Here is a 22,300-nt window from a genome sequence, read left to right as displayed (position 1 = left end):
CACCAAGCTGCAAGGGAGGCTGGGAGAGTGAGATTTTGCACAGTCTAAATTGGGAAAGAAAGTTGTAGTGGATATTTGATAAGCAAAAATTACTTTCTGCCATAGGTAACGACTGTATCTGTCCTAGTCATCATCTTATCTCCTGCACCCTCTTCAGTGGTTTCCGCACTGTAGGCTCTTAATCATAGTTAAATAATGCTAAATAATGCAAGCAAAATGCTTCGCACAGTGCTTGGCATAAACCAGGTAGTTGATAAACTTTGACTACTAGTGACTACATTGTTTAGAGACCCCAAATGTGTGTGTGTGTGTGTGTGTGTGTGTGTGTGTGTCCTGATGGATGCTTTCCAACACTAAACTGGTTGATTCAGGATAAGCACCAACAGCTGATAGCTCTGCTGGGCGCATTAGCCACAGGTGGGCTGGATAAGGTCTGCTTTGGGGTGGGGAAGTGGGAAGCGATGAATCTTCTTTTAGCCCCATGATGCTTTGCAGGCTAAGACTGGTAATTGCCCAGCTGCTGCTGCTGCAGCTTACTTTAGGAAGCTAGGGGAAGGGTGAATGCTTAAAGCTTTCTTTCTTTGGATAAAAAGAAAAAAATCCCCGCCCTGATGGTGGCAAGATTTCTCTGCCTGAACCTGAGGCGGGGAAAGAATGTTAAGACCTCTGTATCAGCACCATCTTTTGGCAACACTTCAGCAAGCTTGCATGTCTTCAACTTACTTCTCCTCCTTTTCAGCCGATGGCCAGGCAACAAGGTATGTTTAGATTGCCAGGTGAAATATACACTCTAGACTCTGCTCACCTTCTCAGAACTAGTAGTTGAGCATACTGATGTTGCAGCAATGCTGGGAATTGCAAATACACCGCTTCCCTCTTCCCTCGACAGTCACTGTGTGACTTGGGTGAATCTATTACTTTGCTAGAGCTGCCATAAAAAAGTACCACAAACTGGTGGCTTAAACAACAGAAATTTAGTATCCAGAAGTCCAAGAAAGGTGTCAGCGGGTTGGTTCTTTCCGGGTGCCCTGAGGAAGGGATCTGTTCCAGACCTCTCTCCTATCTTCTGGCATTTTGCTGGCAATATTTGGTGTTCCTTTGTTTTGTCTTCCTCGGCTTGTAGAAGCATCACCCCGATCTCTGCCTTCATCTTCACATGGTGTTCACCCTGTATGCCTCTGTGTTCAAATTTCCCCTTTTTATAAGGACACAGTCGTATTGAATTAGGCCTATCCTAATTACCTCAACTTGATGATCTGCAAAGTCGCTATTTCCAAATAAAATCACATTCACAAGTACTGCGGGTTAGAATTCGACGTCTTTTTGTTGGGGACACAATTCAACCCAAAACAATGAGAAATATATGGTACGTATATATGTCCCTTTGCTTAAACAAAGACCACTAGTGATCTTTGGGCCTCCTAAAATGTTAAAATTATTTCCAGGTTCTTGGGCAAGAATCAAGATCTATAAAGAATGATTCTATGACCTGGATTTTTAGGATAACATTGACTCCATGTAATGTTTTTCTATAAAAGCAACTGATTAAACATAATTAAGAGATTTATGTTTTGTGCCTGTATGATATTTCTTAGATAAATTAAGGATCACGTCAGAAAAATTAATGATTATGATTACAGTTACAACTTATGACTTATAATAGCCTCTAGGTGCCAGACACTGTATTGAGAGTTTAACCACAGTAATACTGCCAACTGGGTGTTAATAGGCTCGTTTTCTGGATGAAGAAACTGAGTCTCAGGATAGTTAGAGAACATGCCTAGGATCAGGCCCAGCCTGGGAGGGGTGCCTGCAGAATACTAATCAATGCATGTTTGAATTTCAAAACCATTACAGCATGCTGCCTGTTTTGGTTTCAGAAAATATCATCTCCATACATTTGCAGCTCAAAGCAGCTGTACAAATTACAATGGCTGAACATGAAAAAATGAGACTCTGGACAAAGTAGACTTTCAATAAACAGAGAAAAATGTGACCCACAGTGCTGAAATGGCACTTCATTGATTTGCTAATATCAATTCCATCAGATACATCATGGTACACCTGAAGTGAGCAGGCAGTGTTATACTTCTAATGTTATTAAGAAAAATGTGGATTGGTGTTTTAAATAATTCTTCAAACTTTAAAAAATATTATTTTTACCCTTGAGAGCACTTGCAGGTGAAAATTAAAGAGGTAAAATTTCAAGACTTGCCTGCTTCACTACGAAAAACACTTCAGAAAGAGACAGCCGTTATTGAGAGTTTGATAACAGCAGAGTTTAGGAAAGTGTCATTTGTTTTACTCTTGTGGTCTAGAAAATGTAGATTCCTCATCAAACTATCTAATTGAAGTCTCCTTAATACTTAATGTTAAGTTACATTAAAGAGAACATGAAGAATCTCTTTAAATCACTTTGCAGTAATAGGATTTTGTGGTTAAGAACCTAATTTAAAATAAATGGACCATTGGCTAGATATAGATATTTCTGTCCTACAAATTTCTGCTCCAAATCTATTTGCAATAATGGATTTTGATCTATTATAAAAATGGTCAATCGTTTTGGACATTGTACCTTCATGTGCGTTTAGTAACTGATGAGCAATTTTGAAAATTTTTGCTAATTAGCAATGGCCTGTTTTTATGATGATAAAGTGAAAGAATGTAGCACTGATGTAAGAACTATAAGCCAGTGACTACCCCTGAAACTATTTCTCCCCAGGAAATTCAGATGCAGAAGCCTCACATATTCATTCAGCATATATGTATTAAACACCTGTCGCAGGCCAGGCACAGTTCTAGGTGACTGAGATGCATCAGTGGACAGACTGTTACAGATCCCTGCCCTGTGGAGTTTACTTCTAGTATGGGGGAACAGGCAACAAACAATAAAATAATAAGAAAGTTGGAAGTGTCCAAAGAAAAGTCAGAATAAAATAGCCAAAATAAAAAAGTGAGATGGTGATAAAGCCATGAGAAAAAGAAAAAAGACACCAAGGCACGAGGCATTGGGAATGTTGATAAGTGATATCACTGTTTTAAATAGCTTGGTGGGGGCAGACCTCACTGTGAAGGTGACACCAGAGTCCCAGACTGGAGAAGTTGGAATCAGGGTTTCCACTAGTTGAAACTGAGCAGAAATTGACAAAGTACACAGTGGTGTATGTTGTCAACAATGGCCCAGGTTTGGATGGCATTGCTGAGCTCCTCCTGGCTGAAGAGTGATCTGGAGACAAATCACTTAGTCCCGTATTTTAACAAGTGTATATGGAACAGAGAAGAGAAATCATAGGTTTTTCCCTGAGAGGTGATGGGAATGGGGATGGAGGTAAACAGTAATAAGATGGCTGTATGTCGGAGTAGCAAATTACTCAGAGGTGGCATTCTCAAATCAGCTCAAGGCAAAGAGGAGATGTTGAAAATTACCCTTGAAACTTCTGTGGAAAGCCCCCTTTGGAGGTGAGACCATCTATCACGAACTGCTAGTTTTTCTTTTGGCATTGGAGTAGATTTGTTTCTTTGGTTGAGCAGCAGATAACATAATTGACTTGTATTGAAGGGCCACACTGAATAGTCAAATATGGTAAGAAGTTCACAAGGGAACTGAGACTCGGGTCACAGCAGACTCATGTCTCTTGTATGACTCACTCTGGGAAGGATGATTGTTGAGGGGCATGGCAGGCAGGTGCTATTTTAACCTCTCTCTCTCTCTCTCTCTCTCTCTCTCTCTCTCTCTCCCTCCCTCCCTCTCCCTCTCCCTCTCTCTCTCTCTCTCCCCCTCCCAAGCAAGCATAGTTGAATTCGCATAGATTATTTGAGATAATTATTTAATGTGATGACACTCTCTACCTTCAGCCTCCGGTCTTGTGTTTATCAGCTGCTGTCAGTGTACCTCCACTTCTCTCTTTCTGCCTCTCAGAGACTGACCTGCACTTGCCTGTTTTCTACTGCTTTACAAAGCCACTGAAGTTTAGGGCCACAGGGCATTTGCCCTTTGTTTACTGTGCAATAGAGCTATCTCTACTAAGCTATTCAAACAAGTATATCCCCTGTATATTTTTCTCTTGGTCTGTTTCATTTGGTTCAATAAAAATGAGTCCAGTGAATCCAGGAAAAAACTCATGCAAAACATCACAATTCACTTCTACACACTTCGTACAGACAAGATCCAAATTAAAACAACTGCTGGAGAGAGTGAAAAAATTTAGGACAAGTTCACAATATCGTGAAGCTGGAAGACCCTTAGTTTAATTATTAGTCAGGATTATTCTGATTACAGATGCATAAACTTCTCCTTGGGGGTAAGAAATAAGATTAAGTTGTCTTTTTCTAAGCAACACATTACAAGCTTAACCAAGATTAGCCACATTATAACAGCTAAGATAATACATTCAAAATTCCACTTACTTAATTTAAATATTTCAGAAATTGAAGCTAACTCCTCAGCATGCCCAAACTAAAAAAAAAAGAAAAAAGTGTTTTTTGGTGTTTGTTGTGATTGTTCTGTGTGCTGTGATTGTGTTTAATTAAATTCTATATAAGCTTTCTCTTTTTCTTTCTTTTTTTCTTTTTTTTGGTGGGAGGGGTATTAAAAGTTATAGGAGAAGCAACTGAAATTTAGCTTTTCTCTCAGTAGAGTTCCTAAAGTCGAGACCTTTTAAAAAATTCTCAAAGATCATTAGCTGCCCCAAATTTTCATCTTGTCCTCAGTGGGAATACCATTAAACCTCCTTCAGTAGATGTCTGAGAAATTTCAGTTTAGAGATGGGTAGCATGGACTTTATTCCAAAAGAAAAAATAAAAGGTTTAAAATATACTGCTTTGTCCTGGCTGACTGCCAAGTTTCCAATTTTCTACAATATTTTCATAAATAGGATAACCCTTACTAATAACTAATTTCACATATATTTAGGATAAAATAGTTAGGCCATTCCAATGGATTTAATGTCAAGGATTAGTTGCTAAATAATTTAAAGAGTACTTTTTTTTTTTTTTTTTTTTTTTTTTTTTTTTTGCGGTACGCAGGCCTCCCACTGCTGCGGCCTCTCCTGCTGCGGAGCACAGGCTCCAGACGCGCAAGCCCAGCGGCCATGGCTCACGGGCCCAGCTGCTCCGCGACGGGGGATCTTCCCGGGCCGGGGCACGAACCCGTGTCCCCTGAATAGGCAGGCGGACTCTCAACCACTGCGCCACCAGGGAAGCCCCAAGAGTACTTTTTAAAATGAAAATTTAGGAATGAAACAGCTTTCTAAACAGGAGTCTTATGATATAACCGGGAAAAATTCCAAACCCAGTTGTAACTCTGATGTGGGTACGGGGAGTGAGTGGGGAGTGGTTCTTCAGAGAGCAGCACTCATGGCACAGAAATTCTTTAGAATCCACTGTTCAAAATAACCAAGGGGAGCCGACGTCTAGTAAAGTTCTAGAGTGAGACCTGGGTCTGGGAAACCAGTGCAAAGGCTGATATTCCACTACCTTGTCTGGAGGATCTGCCAGGAAGTCCTGCCTGCCAGGGAGTTATTCTCAAGAGGAACCGTGGAAGGCTGTGGGAAGGAATTCACTCAAAGAAGGTTGAGGTGTGCAAGCTTGGACCGAGGACAATGGGTCATTGTCAGAGGGGAGGGCCCGCCTGAGGTTAGCAAGGTTTATGTTGCTCAGATTCCCTCTGGCCCTCATTGTATCCAGAGACCAGAGTCCAGGGAGGAAGAGTGTCCGATAAGAAGCTAATCATCAGCGTCTTGTAAAATACAGGCTGGGCAGCGCAGCTCTGTGGCCTGTAACAGAATACAACCCAAATGGGGGAGCGGAGTAAATTCCTCAGTTCAGCTGGAAGGTGGTTGGCACGGGTCGCAGTGGTTACAAGCCAGAAATGCTCTTCAGGTCAGCCACCTGGGATCTCCTGGGCCGTGCTACCTGAGTCAAAAGCAAGGACCACGGCCATCTGGTTGCTGGGTACGACCACAACCTGACACGTGAGCAAGTACCACTGGGGAAGAGGGGGCAAATGCTTCTATGCTGCAGGATTAAATCCAGTGTGAGGTGACACACCCTCTGAGGATTTCCTTAGCTACCCCAGGAAGCCTGGAAGGGGGCTGGAGCTTCCCACGATTCATCTGGAAGGACCAGACCAGACAGACACTCTTTTGTTAAAAGTCCCTTGATTTAGGGTAAGACAGGAATAAAGACACAGATCTACTAGAGAATGGACTTGAGGATATGGGGAGGGGGAAGGGTAAACTGTGACAAAGCGAAAGAGCGGCATGGACATATATACACTACCAAACGTAAGGTAGATAGCTAATGGGAAGCAGCCGCATAGCACAGGGAGATCAGCTCGGTGCTTTGTGACCGCCTGGAGGGGTGGGATAGGGAGGGGGGGAGGGAGATGCAAAAGGGAGGGGATATGGGAACATATGTATATGTATAACTGATTACATTTGTTAAAAAAAAAAAAAAAGTCCCTTGATTAAAAAAAAAGTCTCCCCAAGGCTGCTGTGGCTGGGGAAATACAGGTTACACGTGCAAGTGCCTTTTATTCAAAAAGGCCAGCTTGGAATTTCCCTGGCGGTCCAGTGGTTAAGACTCTGCCCTTCCAATGCAGGGGCCAGGGTTTCCATCCCTGATCAGGGAACTAAGATCCCGCATGCTGCGGCACCGGAGCAGGGGAAAGCACAGCTCCTCTCACTGCTTTCTCCCCTCCATTCCCCACCCCCAACATAATCACAGTGCTTTCCAAGTGATAATACTTCCTGAGCACCTACACTATTCAGTATGGATATCAACGAAACAGAGAAAAGGCTTTTACGTTAGGATTGAGATAAATCATTCTATATAGCCGCCTGTGAGAATGAACAACCTGGTAGATTCATTCAGGAGAGGTTTCTCGGGAGAAGTGAGGCGATATAAACACTAGACAGGAATATTGCTCTGTTCCTACTGCTGACTGTGAGACCGCAGTCCCCTCTGTGCAATGTTAGTTCAGCCAGTAACTGTGTGTGTGCCTGTGTGTGTGCGCACACACACACACACACACACACACACACGGAGTCATCTGAAGTGGAGGAAGGTCCTTGAACGGCACTTCCAACAATTCCCTGGGGTACAATCGCAGTTCCATTGCCCTCGTCAGGAGATGACAAAGTAAGTAATAGCCATGAAAACTGTAAGTGCCCATATTTGAATCTCTTGGGCATTGTGAAGAGGGAAGCAGGCCCATGATTCGCTCAATATTCAAGCCATAAAAGCAGGGCACCTACAGAGTGGGAGCTGGAAGCAGCCTGGCTGTGTGAATCAGTCACCCAAGGTTGAAATCCAAGTTCTTCCCTGTGTGATCATGGAAAAGCTACTTTTCTTCTCTTCCTCATCTGTGAAACGGGAATAACACTCCTATGAAGTTGTGAAGGTGAAATAGATACATACAATCTAGTAAGGTGTCTGGCATACAGAAAGTACTCAATGCACTAGGATTGCAGTTCTGATCAGGTAGCAGGTGTCTCCCAAGCAGGAAACTGGAAAGAAAGTGGTATGTAGTTACAGGAAATACAAGAATTCAGTGAAAACAACAGTTCTTGACTGTCCCCGGAAGAATCATTCTGGACTCAACTCTCTACCCTCTGTGTCCCAACCCTGGACCCTTTTGTTTCCTTCTGCATGAAGGGATAGTCACTGGCTTCTCCTGCAGCAGCTAAAAGCTGCTGTCAAGGTCATATTCACTGTACTAAGTGCCTGGAAGTTGGGAATCCGAGGGATATGGCTCTCTCTCTTTGGAATCTTCACTTCTTGGGTGCTCTCACCCATGTTGCTGCTCTGGGGCTGGGGGCAGCTGTCACAGCTTCTTTCTCTTTGATACTTCTTCCAGTCAGTGTCACTATCAAGTGCTAGCCACTACCGCTGCCAGCTCTGGGCCTGGGGCCTGATGCTGGAAAGGCTTAGGAAGGAACAAGGGCCTGGCTCCGTCCGCCTTATGTTGGGCTGGCCTCTCCTGGGGCTGGGTTTTGGCACTGAGACCACTTCTCTGGTCTTTGGTGCTGTTTGGTAGCCCCAGCCTTTTCATTTTCTTGAAGAAGAAAAGGTGTGCTTATAATTAAAATAGAGAAAACTTTGGGATGCTTACATACCCTTCCCTAATCTACCATTTAATGATGATTTGAAAATTATCGCTCTATCATTTAATCCAAACAACAGCACTAGAACATGAATATTATTTCCCCCATTTTACATATAACAAAGCTGAAGACCTGACAGGTAAACCCTTTCACAGTTAGCAGGAGGCAGAGCCAGCACGAAAACCCAAATGTTCTGGCTCCAAAAGTCCTCGCTTTCCCTAACTCTATAATTACATGCAAAACTCTTGGTGGGCAAAGACCCAGTCCTATGAATTATACTCCCAATACCTTAATATGGTGGCATATCATGTGTTTTATTTCCTCTTCCTTGATGTTAGTTATTTTGTGTCAAATCAGCAAGAAATTTAATATGTTTTGCACTATATTCACATGCTCCACTCCACTTCAGTTACTTAGATTATCAAACAATATCCATGAGCCTTTGTATTACTTTTATTCCTAATCCATGCGAAGTGCTCAGTTATAGTTTGTTAAACAAACGAATGCATAAATGACTATAAAGTGTAAGCACAAGGCAATAATCAAACTGCTCAGTGATAATAGGGCTGCCTGCATCTCAATAAACAATGTTCAGATATAGGACATGGGGAGCATGTTGTTTATAAATGATGGAGGCTCCAGTTAACTTTGCAGTGCACAGCAGGACAGTCAAGTCCTGGGCATGGCGGTACATCCAGTCTAGGACACCGTATACATTAAAGACCTGAGCAAAGACAGGTATGGCTTCGTGCAAGTCGGCTTGGACTTGAACCAATGGTGAGAACAAACAGGAATAACAGTAGCAGGCAGGCCTGACAAGTGACTTCTGCAGTTAAGCACATTGATGCTAAGCAGTGCACAAGAGCTGACACAGAGAAAGAGCTAATGTGTTCAGTTTTAGGGAGGAAATGAAATATACCATGGAAGAAGGAGGAACAAAAGCAGAAAAAAATCTCAGCGTGTATAAGCATAGACTGCTGTATGAATCAGGAAACGAAAAGAAATTCTTTCCAAAGGCTCCTGTTCCTCTGTCCACACTACAAAGAAATGACAAATCCCCCCTGAAATTGTGGACTCAGCTTTCTCTTTTTCTTCCTTTTTATCTTGCCTAATGAATTACTTTTTTGTAAAGGATACCTTAACAACAACTTTAGAAAATGAGAAGTGTTTTTCTACCAACAGAAGACCTGCTATAAGAGTTGGATTACAGGCACAGAAGCGTTCAGGCAAAGACCCAGAAATCTAAGTAACATGATAAAAAAGAAAGGACCATACTATCTCTGGTTATTGGCAATTGTATGTCTTAATATTTCACCCTATTGTGTGATATTACAACTCATTCATAAATTCATCAGTCACCCAGTATTTACTAAATCTTCCTAACAGGTACAAGGCTGGGGACAGTGTGGCACTGTCCTGGCTTCAAGGAGCTCATGCCTATTAGCGGATATAATTATGTATCTTATTACAATACAATATATACACACTGCTCTGAAAGCACTCTGCCTGGGAGATGGGTGAGGGCTGTAAGGTTTCTCCTTACAGGGAGAGGAGGCTCCCTGAGTTACATCTTGATTAATAAGTAACAAAAGAAGGGTGTGTGGCAGCTCCAGGCACAGGGAACAGCATCTGTGAAGGCTTGACAGCCTGCTTGAGTTGTATAAATTCTATAAGGGTAGATTCAGACCATGTTGGGCCTGGAGATTATATACTTGGGGGACCCGCTCTAATGAAAATGGTAAAAATTTATAATATACAATTAAATATTAAAGAAGTGAAGATTTATTTAGAATGAGACAGTAGATGACAAGTTATGACTGTAAAAACTGACAAATATCACAAAGCTCACAAAATCCAGAAAAACAAAATAAGATTGAATAATATTCAGTAATACTGAATGAATAATATTGAATGAGCTAGCTGCCCAACATAACTCTATAATACTTTCCCCTATCATTTTGGAGGGGCTTAAACTCTTTGATACCTTCTTCATATGGCAACAATTTTGCAACGTGGTATATATATTGAAAAAAGAAATATAATTCATTAATTTTCCTTGAATGGTTGATAACATTTGATTTTTCTTATTATCAGTTTAGAAAAAGTGTTTCAATTTTACAACTCTTTGTTGTTAATGCCATGTTAAATTTTTAGGAGTGTTTTCAAGTTTGGGGAAACACCGTCAAGGTACTCTTATGCATAAGCTGTAAGATTTCAGGGTGTTTGCAATTCTTTTTGGCAGTGACTCATCTTCAGTTCTCTTTGAATTAATGACATTATCATCCTGTTGTCATTAATGTTTTCATTCTGGTGGCATATCATGTGTTTTATTTCCACTTTCTCGATGTCAGTTATTTTGTGTCAAATCAGCAAGAAATTTAATATTTTTTGCACTATATTCACATGCTTCACCCCAATTAATTAGATTATCAAGCAATATCCATGAGCCTTTTTATTACTTTTATTCAAAATTTATCTCTTCCTATGAATGACTTTTCAGTGTCACAATAATTTCTATAGATTTTACCACTCATTGTGTTTCATATTTAATTAATTTCATATGAATATTTTACATTTCTTTAATAAATAAATTTAATTACGATAAAAGGAGGTCCCCTTCGTATACACCCAAATCAGGAATATGTAATTTCTCCCTAGTTCTATTGAAATGTTTATAAAATGACTGCCAAATTACAGGTATATTGCATTTTTGAGTTTTATTAACTTTTAAGCAAACTTTCTGCATCTTATGTTCATGTTGCAAATCCTGAAAAGCTTCATAATGGGTAGATCACACTGTTATATCCAGACTGAAAAAAAATCCAGATTGGTTTTGTGGGTTTAGATACCCTACTTAGGAGATGAACCAGAAAACATACAGCTTTTACAGAATACCAGGGCAATCAACAACCTCAGGAACTGTGGCCAGTTTCCTCTCCAGCAAGATTAAGGAATGAGCTGCACATGACACATATTCTGCAAACTTATTCATGATCAATAATAAGATCTTCACAATGTTTAATTGTAAATGTTGCCTAGTGGCATGTTACAACTGAACAGATGCTTTACTCTGTTCAATAAAGTCACACATAAATGCTTTTCAGGTGGCAAAATAAAGTTAAATATAAATACATAGTATTTATTCCACGTAAATATATTCCACTATATCCAGACTAAATGTAATTCCAGGTCAACTTCTCCTTAGCTGGATCCCCAAAATGCTGATGGCCACTCCAGTGCCAGTCAACACAAGGGACTGTTGACGGAAATAACAGATCAGCCAGTCCATAATAAGAATAGAGAAGAGTTTTACCTGAGCCAAACTGAGGACTATAGCTTGGGAGACACAGATTCAAGAAGTACTTGAATTGTGTTCCGCCAGACTACAAAATGGGGAGGCTTATAGAGGCAAAAACTGCAAAATGACTAAGCTGCTTGCCAAGAATTAGGGTTAGAGATGGCAAAAAGTAAGGGTGCTTGTTAAGTAAGGATTGGTTGGGGTCTAACTTGGTTGCATAGTTACGAGGGGAGAACTTGAGACCATAAGGCTGCAGCTGGAAGCTGCTTACAGATACTGTTTTGACAATGGCTGGTAGTGTACTTGAGTCTGATACAGTTCAGAAAACTCAAGCTCTCAGTGATGCAGAAATGTGTCTGAAACCACATTCACAATGGCTCCATTTTGGATGCCTGAACCACAATTACTCCATTTTGATTCTTAAATGGATTCTTTTCTCTAATGGTTAAAGCAGATATACAATGCATGTCTGACAGGCTGTAGGACAGGCTGTCCTAGGTGGCATCAAGTTTAAGTTGAATCATGTATAAGCCAGAATGACTTGCCCATACCTCAATATGTGAGTATTTCTTCCATCAGGATCATATAACAGAGGGGAAACTGCAGTGGGAAGAGATAGTGTTCTTAACGGATTGTGGTTAAAAAATATCTATCTCCAAACTTATGAAAGCATAAGTATCCTTATTTTATAAAAACATAAAAATCCTTCCTCCCTCCCACTCTAATTTTCTGAAAAATTTGGTCCAAACAGCTTTAATTGGGACCAAGCAAAGTAGGTGTCTGTCAGCAGTGACAGTTGCAGTGGTGGCAGCATGAGGTATCAAAGCCATGGGGTGAAGGTAAAGGGCATCTGTGTGAGAAGGAAGAGGAAATGGGTAGATGTGGGCTTTCAGAGCCCAGGAAGACTGACCAGAGTGCCCATGAGGCCCCCTGCAGGACACTGGAGTCCAACGGTGGTAAAGAGGAAATCCGAGCTCAGGGTAGTGTAGGAATGAGTGGATTGAGCTGGTGGCCACGGCAGCCCAGAGCAGGGCGTCAGAACCCGAGCTGGGTGAGGAGAAAACCAATGCACGGTCAGTCAGGTGGTCTCTGACGCAAGGTGAGGGGGGCAAACATGTGGCAGGGGTCGGGGAGAAGACTGATTACATAAAAAGATAAATAAATTGAGGTTTGGGAGCCAGGTTTCTCACTGTCAGAGAGCAGAGTGATGAATATGCTAAACTAAATGAACTAAAATGAACCTTGCGAAGTTGGATTGCAGCAGAAGGTATTGGTTGAACGCATGTATGGAAAGATATAAAAATAAATATAGATGTAAATGTGTGTATATGAGTATGTGCATTAGCTTCTCCACTGAGAAGCCTTGGGAATAGCAATACCCCCAAAGGAATGAGCACTCCCAGTGCCCAGATCTTGTTTTGTCAATACCTTTACAGGTTTAGAGCAGTGAAATTACAAGATAAGCTTGGAAATATTGTTCTTTTAGAAAGTAAGAGATTCTGGGGACGTGTCAAGATTCACAGAAACCAGCTTGAAGGGGTGCCCACTGGCCAAATCTGGGACAACTTGAGATCAAAATAAAGTATGATAATAACAGATTATTGCTCATTGAATAAAATAACAATCATGAATTCACACCAATATTAGTTAATTAATGAATGATAAACAGGGAGAAGAGAAAGCTCTTCCAGTAGAATACCAACTAATACATGTAGAAAGAATGAGCAAATCAGACGATCATCTTTTGGCAACCAGTATAATAATAATTCAAGTCATTAATGAATGCTAAAACTAGTGGGTGAAAGAATAGGAAATTCACATAGTATTAAAACACTTCTCCACAAGACATTAATTGAAAAGGGAAAAAGAGTAATTTTAGACTAGAGAAACCCAATAGACACCACCTCAATCATGATCAAAGTTAACATCAGCAGTGGTAGGACAAATGGAAATCATGTACTACCCAAGAAGATGCAATGAGAACACAGCATTACTTCTGTGATGTTCCTGCTACAAAGGCAAAAGCTGACTCCTGTCCTGAGGAAACATCAGACGAAGCTGAGCTGAGGGAAATTTTACAAAATATCTGGTCTGTCATTTTCAAAGCACCAAGGTCATAAAAGTCAAGGAAAGAGTAAGGAGCAGTTTCAGACTGAAAGAGACTAAAGAGACTTAAAAGTAAATGCAATACAGTAATGCAACCAACAAGGTGTTAATCTCCAAAATAGACAGCTCATACAATTCAGTATCAAAAAAACAAACAACCCAATCAGAGAATGGGCAGAAGACCTAAAGAGACATTTCTCCAAAGAAGACAGATGGCCAACAGGCACATGAAAAGATGCTCAACACCGCTAATTATTAGACAAATGCAAATCAAAACTACAGTGAGGTATCAGCTCACACCAATCAGAGTGGCCATCATTAAAATGTCTACAAATGACAAATGCTGGAGAGGGTGTGGAGAAAAGGGAACCCTCCTACACTGCTGGTGGGAATGTAGATTGGTGCAGCCACTATGGAAAACAGTATGGAGGTTCCTCAAAAAACTAAAAATAGGGCTTCCCTTGAGGCGCAGTGGTTGAGAGTCCACCTGCCGATGCGGGGGACACGGGTTCGTGCCCTGGTCCGGGAGGATCCCACATGCCGCAGAGCAGCTGGGCCCGTGAGCCATGGCTGCTGGGCCTGCGCGTCCGGAGCCTGTGCTCCGCAACGGGAGAGGCCACAGCGGTGAGAGGCCTGCGTACCACAAAAACCAAACAAACAAACAAACAAAAAACTAAAAATAGAGTTACCATATGACCAGCAATCCCACTCCTGGGCATATATCCTGAAAAGACGAAAAGTCTAATTCAAAAAGGTACATGCACCCCAATGCTCATAGCACCACTATTTACAATAGCCAAGATATGGAAGCAACCTAAATGTCCATTGGCAGATGAATGGATAAAGAAGATGTGGTACATATATACAATAGAATATTTCTCAGCCATAAAAAGGAATGAAATAATGCCATTTGCAGCAACATGGGTGGACCTAGAGAATATCATACACAAGTGAAGTAAGTCAGAGAAAGACAAATATTATATGATGTCATGTGTGGAATCTAGGAAGGTGATACAAATGAATTATCTACAGAACAGAAATAGACTCACAGACTTGATGCACAAACTTGTGGTTACCGAAGGGAAAGGTGGAGGGGAGAGGATAAATTGGAAATTTGGGATTAACAGATACACACTACTATACATTAAGTAGATAAACAGCAGGGACCTACTGTAAAGCACAGAGAACTATATTCAATATCATGTATAACCTATGATGGAAAAGAATCTGAAAAAGAATAGATGTATCTGTATGTGTATAGCTGGGTCACTTTGCTGTCTACCTGAAACTAGCACAACATTATAAATCAACTGTACTTCAATTTAAAAAAAAAGCCATACAAAAAAAAGTAAATACAATACATCGTCCTAAGTTTGCTATAAAGCACATAATTGGAACAATTGGCAACAGCCAACTTTATTTTATTTTATTTTTTTTTTGCGGTACGCGGGCCTCTCACCGCTGCGGCCCCTCCCGTTGCAGAGCACAGCCTCCAGATGCACGGGCCCAGCAGCTGGCTCACGGGCCTAGCTGCTCCGCGGCATGTGGGATCTTCCCGGACCGGGGCACGACCCGTGTCCCCTGCATCGGCAGGCGGACTCTCAACCACTGCGCCACCAGGGAAGCCCCAGCCAACTTTATTTTTGCAGCTTTGCTATCACTTTTAAATTATTAAAAATACCTATCCAACTACATGGACACAGAGCTATGACCCTGCCATGAACTCAGAAAACACTTGTACTGGTGGGGTCTTTATGCTTAAGCTTAATTAGCTTCATGATAAATCTGTTTCTGCCTGTCAGTACTTGAAAGTAGGATTCATTCCTACAAATAAAAGCACTAACTAAATCAATACATATGGGTTATTATAGCATAAATTTTGGGAAATATTATCCCAGTATCATCCCCCAGTTGTTTCTCTTTATTTGTCTTCAAATCTCTGGAGTCATGATGTGTCTCCAACCTAAGCATCTTCCAATTTAAATAATACGTGGTTAATCTTCCTGGTTTACAGTAACATTTATAGCGCTTCTCAAATATCAAAGGACTTTCACCAATCCCTAATTATATGTGCATTGCTGCTCTTTTTTTTCCCCCCGACCTCCTTGAGGATGTCTTGAGCCTCCTTAAAACGTGTGTTTTATTTATTTAGTTTTTGGCTGTGTTGGGTCTTCATTGTTGCGCGCGGGCTTTCTCTAGTTGTGGCGAGTGGGGGCTACTCTTCATTGCGGTGCGCGGGCTTCTCACTGCAGTGGCTTCTCTTGTTGCGGAGCACGGGCTCTAGGTGCATGGGCTTCAGTAGTTGTGGCTTGCGGGCTCCAGAGCGCAAGCTCAGTAGTTGTGGCACACGGGCTTAGTTGCTCCACGGCATGTGAGATCTTCCCGGACCAGGGCTCGAACCCGTGTTCTCTGCATTGGCAGGCGGATTCTTAACCACTGCGCCACCAGGGAAGCTCCCAAAACCTGCGTTTTATACTGTATGATCTCACTTATATGTGGAATCTAAAAAAGCCAAACTCAGAAATAGAGAGTATAGACTGGTGGTTGCCAGGGGCTGAGGAAATGAGGAACTGTTGGTCAAAGAGTACAAACTTCCAGTTATAAGAGGATTAAGTTCTGGGAATCTAATTATAGCATGGTGACTACTGATAACAGTACTATATAATATACTTGAAAATTGCTAAGAGAATAGATCTTAAATGCTCTCTCCATAACGACAACAACAACAACAAATGGCAATTATGTGAGGTGAAGGATGTGTCAACTAATCTTACTGCAGTAATCATTGCACAATATAAATGTGTATCAAATCATCACATTGTATACCTTAAAAAAATACTGTATTGTATGCTTGAAATTTACTAATAGAGCTTAGGTGTTCTCTCACACAGAAAAAATCATAACTATGTGAAGTGATGAATAGGTTAGTTAGCTTGATTGTAGCAATCATTTTACAATGTATACAAATATCAAAACATCATGTTGTATAACTTGAATACATGCAATTTTTATTTGTCAAGTATACCTCAATAAAGCTGGAAAAGAACCTAAACAAACAAATGAAAACCCTGCCTTTTAAGTCCAGGTAGTTATTTTCCATTTGTTCCTTTGTGATCAGTTCAAGAATATAATGTGCACACCTTTAGTTAGCCATCATGTATTCAAACTCTTTGCCAAATCTTGAAAATAAATGATAAAGAGGCCATACACATTGCAGAATATTCATAACTTAGGAAAAATCACATTGAGATCTCATTGGCTGAAATCATTTGGCAGCCCATGGAGCAAGGGGAAAAATATAAATTAATAGCATATTGTAATATATTATCAAAACAAAAATCACTAAATTAATCAGAGCTGGTGGCTCTAAAAGGATTTGGTCTTAAGTGACTAAAGTGCAGGGAATAGTAGGAAGTTGGTTGGGGGTCACAGTATTGAGAGTTTTGATTGGCATACTAAGTGATTTAACTTTATTCTGTAAGCTGTAGAGTGCTATTGTAGTTCTTTTAGTAAATCAGAATTGAGTTTAAGAAAGAACCTGAAGGGGCTTCCCTGGTGGCGCAGTGGTTGAGAGTCCGCCTGCTGATGCAGGGGACACGGGTTCGTGCCCCGGTCTGGGAGGATCCCACATGCCGTGGAGCGGCTGGGCCCGTGAGCCATGGCCGCTGAGCCTGCGCATCCGGAGCCTGTGCTCCGCAACGGGAGAGGCCACAACAGTGAGAGGCCCGCGTACCGCAAAAAAAAAGAAAGAACCTGAAGGTAGTGTGGGGAAGAGACTGAAATAAGAAGTCCAGATACAGAGAGGACTGGAAGATATTACAAAAGTCTGGATATCGTAAAGGTCTGATCTAAGGCAGAGGCAGTGGGAGTTCATATAAAAGAAAAGGTTTGTTCCATCTGTTACAGACAAAATCACTGGGGCTCAGTGTGCTACTGAGTATGTCAATGGTAATAAACAGAGATGCTTGTTTTCTAGCTTGGATGGCTTGAGGTGGATGGTGGGAGTAGCAGACATGATTGGCAGCCTATATGACCATTCACCCCATTGCAGGTTTGCTGGTTGCTTCCCATTAGAATTTCTTCTTTGGTAACAAAGCCCTGGACAACGTATCAGGCTGAAAATGACATTTACTAGTTTCCTTTACAATGTGAGTAGAAACCTTGCCTGGGACCTCTGGGCAGTCTCTTTAAAAGAGATTGGGCTCTTCTCTTTCATTTCTGGGACCCTATTGTCTAGAATGAAGATGCTGGCTGGACTGTGGCATGGAAGCCTCATACAGAAGAACAGAAAGTTTAGAGGGAGCCTGGACCCCTCATCACTTTATGGAGCTAATACAACTGTCCTGGATTGTCTGCTTCTGGATTTCTTTATATATTTAAACTACCGTTGAGTTGGGTCAAACCTAATCATAACTGATTCGACTACCTGCTCTCTTTTTTTTTTTTTTTTTTGGCTGCGTGGTGTCTTCGTTGCTGTGCGTGGGCTTTTTTCTCTAGTTGCAACGAACAGGGGCTACTCTTTTTTTTTTTTTTTTTTTTTTTGCAGTACGCGGGCCTCTCACTGCTGTGGCCTCTCCCGTTGTGGAGCACAGGCTCCGGACGCGCAGGCTCAGCGGCCATGGCTCATGGGCCCAGCCGCTCCACAGCATGTGGGATCCTCCTGGACCGGGGCACGAACCCGTGTCCCCTGCATCGGCAGGCCGACTGTCAACCACTGCGCCACCAGGGAAGCCCGAGGGGCTACTCTTCATTGCAGTACATGGGCTTCTCATTGCAGTGGCTTCTCTTGTTGCGGAACACGGGCTCTAGACGAGTGGGCTTCAGTAGTTGCAGCACGCAGGCTCTAGAGCATGCGGGCTTCAGTAGCTGTGGCTTGCAGGCTCTAGAGTGCAGGCTCAGTAGTTGTGGTGCACAGGCTAAGTTGCTCCGTAGCATGTGGGATCTTCCCGGACCAGGGATCAAACCCGTGTCCGCTGCATTGGCAGGCAGATTCTTAACCACTGGGCCACCAGCGAAGTCCCTCTCTTTTCTAACAGAACCCTGACTTTATTCAGACACCCACCATCCTCAAGGCAACCACATGGTGTGAGAGGGGCAAGCCTACCACAGTGGTCCCTTTCTTTCCATTTTAAAGTAGGTGATTTTGACAAGTGCATGTGACAGAATTCTGGCCAGTGGGATGTGAGGAGAAGTCTTCTAGCGGGCTCCTGGGAAAGATTTTGTTTTGTTTTGTTTCTGATATAAAGACAAACAGAAAAAGGAATAGCTCTTACCTTCTTTCAGTGGACACTTCCCTGTCTTGATACGATGTCTGGAACAGCAGCAGTGATCTCAAGGGAGGCCCGCCTGAGGAGGATAAGCCAATGGACTGAAAATGGCAGGAAGTAAAAACAGAAGATGTTGGGTCTTGCTTCATGTCATTTCGCCTCTGAGTTGACCAATCAAGGGACTGACCTATCTCCATAATTCTCATTATATGAAATAATACATTTTTCTTTTTGTTCAAACTAATTAGGCCTGGGTTTTCTGTTACTTAACGTTAAAAGCACCCTCACTGATATCTTATTAACTCAAAAATGGAGAAACAGGTTGGAGGAGGAGGGACTATGGAGAGGACTCTATTTTTTAAATGTTGACTTTGATAATTTGTTATGACCAGTGGGAAGCTTGTAATAGAGTTGGAACAGATCATGGATACTGGGGATCGTAGATATATAGGTGGGAATTGGAGCCATTGTTTAGAAGAACTCCTCAGGGAACACATGTAGTTTGAGAAAAAGGTCATGGATGAGCACCTGGAAAGCAATTTCATTTGAAGTATGAGCAAGTGAAGAGTCAGAGAAAAGAACAGAGAAAGGGGAGTCAAAAGTAAGGAGGAAAATCACCAAAAGTTGGTGACTTCAGAAAACAAGGGGCTAGAACTTTAAGGGATAATTGCTGAGAACAGTATGGAGGTTCCTTAAATAACTGAAAATAGAGCTACCATATGATCCAGCAATCCCACTCCTGGGCATATATCTGGACAAAACTCTAATTCGAAAAGATACATGCACCCCTATGTTCATAGCAGCATTATTTACAATAGCCAGGACATGGAAACAATCTAAATGTCCATCGACAGATGAATGGATAAAGAAGATGTGGTATATAAATGCAATGGAATATTAGCCATAAAAAAGAATGAAATAATGCCATTTGCAGCAACATTGATAGACCTAGAGATTATCACATTAAGTGAAGTAAGTCAGGCAGAGCAAGACAAATATCATGTATCACTTATATGTGGAATCCAGAAAATGATACAAATGAACTTACTTACAAAACAGAAACAGTCTCACAGACTTTGAAAACAAAGTTATGGTTACCAAAGGGGAAGTGGGGGAGAGATAAATTAGGAGTTTGGAATTAGCAAATACAAATTATTATATATAAAATAGATAAACAACAAGGACAGCACAGGGAACTATACTCAATATTTTATAATAACCTACAATGGAAAAGAATCTGAAAAAGAATATATGTATGTATATATTTCTATATTATATTAACTATACTTCAATAAAAAACCTTAAAAATTTTAAAAAAGGATTACCTAGTAAATATTTCATTGAAGTTATTGCACTTTTCAACTCTAGAAAAAGGGGGGTAGTTGCTATAGAGAAGAGACTGTGGGGTTAACACTGTGGCGTCTACTGATGCTCTTTGAAAGCACTGCTCTAGTAAAGAGATGGGATAGAGGCTTTGTACAGTGGATTGAAGACACTGGGACAATTGGTTACTTCAGTGGTTCTCAAATCTTAGAGCAACTTTTAAAAAATTTTATATTGGCATGTAGTTGATTTACAACGTAGTGTTAGTTGCAGGTGTACAGCAAAGTGATTCAGTTATAAATATACATACATCCATTCTTTTTCAGATTATTTTCCCATATAGGTTATTACAGAATATTGAGTATAGTTCCCTGTGCTATACTCTAGGTCCTTGTTGATTATCTATTTTATATACATTGGCGCACAACTTTGATTTGAAAGAAAAAAATTACAGATTGCCACATAGCTTTTATTAGTGCTGAAGCTGGATCCAGGAGGCTGCTTTTTAAATAAGCACTTGGGTGAGTCTGATGTGAGTTGTTTATGAACCACACCTTAAGAAGCATGGGTGACTCTTGCCATGAATTATTTATGAAATGAAGAAGGAGGGTGGCAACTTGAGGCCAGGCAGGGTTGATGGAAGGCATTTATGTTGGGGAAGACTTGAGCATTATTGAAAGGATGCAGGAGAGACAGAAATACAAAAGATAACATAGGTGATCTCTGGTAGCACAAGGTCCTGGAGAAGAACATGCTTGGTAAAGGATGAAAGATTCTCCAAGACATGAAAGAAACAGATAAGGAGGGGTAAAACAATCTGCGCCACACTACTTGCAGCCAAATTTTCTGTGCTTTTTCATATCCTGCTCTTTCTGCTTTCTCTGTCCAGCTGGAGGTGAAGACATCCTCTCTTCTCTGGAAACGCTTAGAGTTACCCTTAAAGATTCTGCCCAATTGTCCCCTCCTCAATAGACAAACAAAATGAATGACATGAGTAGAAACTAACAGAGGATTTTGATCCAATGGAAAAAAATTCTTTTAATCAATTAAGATTCTTTTAATCTTTTTTTTTTCTGCCCTACTTACTCCAGGGGCCTAATAGGAAAGGCTACGCAGTTCTTGCACAAAGTTCCATCAGTGTTTCGTATAGCTGAAACGTTAATGGAATATCTTTTTGCTCTCCTTATGCTCTCTCCAAGCTACAACACACAGTAATATGCATGTAACATACACATTATATACTATATATAATATGTAGTTAGGCTGACACTCTTCCAACTCTGTACTTGAGTCACTATGAGAAGTCAGTTCACCTATCTGCGTCTCCGTTTCTTCATCTGTAAAAGGAGGAGACTACTACCTACTTGCCAGGATTCCTAGAAAGACGAAATGACCCGGTGGATGTGAGGGGTTCGGAACGGAGCCTGGCACGTAACCCCTTCACGGGTAAAAGCTGCTGTTAGTACCTGGTGGTTGTCTGGAGGGAGCATTACTATTTTTTACTAATATAACGATTTGTCTCGAGACGTACAAAATCTACTCTCCCTTCTTCCTAATTACAAGAACAGGTGCCAAACCGGAGTTCTGGTGTAAAGCTGCGCTCCTAAGTTCTCCGACGCTGACAACGACAATTCCTCACCCAAGCGGAGCGCTTGAATAACCAGAGCACTTCCGCAACCTCAGCGTCCACCGCGAGGCGCCCGCCGCCCAGCCCAGGCCGCTTCCTCCCCTTCAGCGGCGACCCCGAGACACCGCACCCGGCCCGCCTCCTCCCAGGAAGCCCCGTACCCAGCCCGCCGCCACCCTCACCGCCACCACAGCCGCAGAGAAGCCCAAGATTATTTTAATCTTTACAATAAAATGGGCTACCTCCAGAGGATATGGAGATCTTCTCATTTCAGGAGATTTCAAGCAGAAGCTGGAAAATATTCTGACAAATATTGTAGGCACAATTGATGCACTGGCTAGATGTTTGAATCAGACAAGCTTGTATTCTTCTCCAACTCTGAGATTCTAGGATTTTGGTAATATTGGACTAGAAGAACTTCATAGGGGAAGAGAAAAGCATAAGCGGGGAATAGAGCTGGGAAGAAATTGGGAACTATGGACAGCATAAGGATACTGGGGTAAAATAAAAATAGAAGGTAGGAGGACGGCATTCGAAGTAGATTTTACCTTCTATATGATTTTTGCCTTAGGTT

The sequence above is a fragment of the Mesoplodon bidens genome (genome assembly GCF_964165515.1).
Source record: "Mesoplodon bidens genome assembly, chromosome: 11".
Classification (NCBI taxonomy): domain Eukaryota; kingdom Metazoa; phylum Chordata; class Mammalia; order Artiodactyla; family Ziphiidae; genus Mesoplodon; species Mesoplodon bidens.
This window is presented reverse-complemented; position numbering follows the sequence as displayed.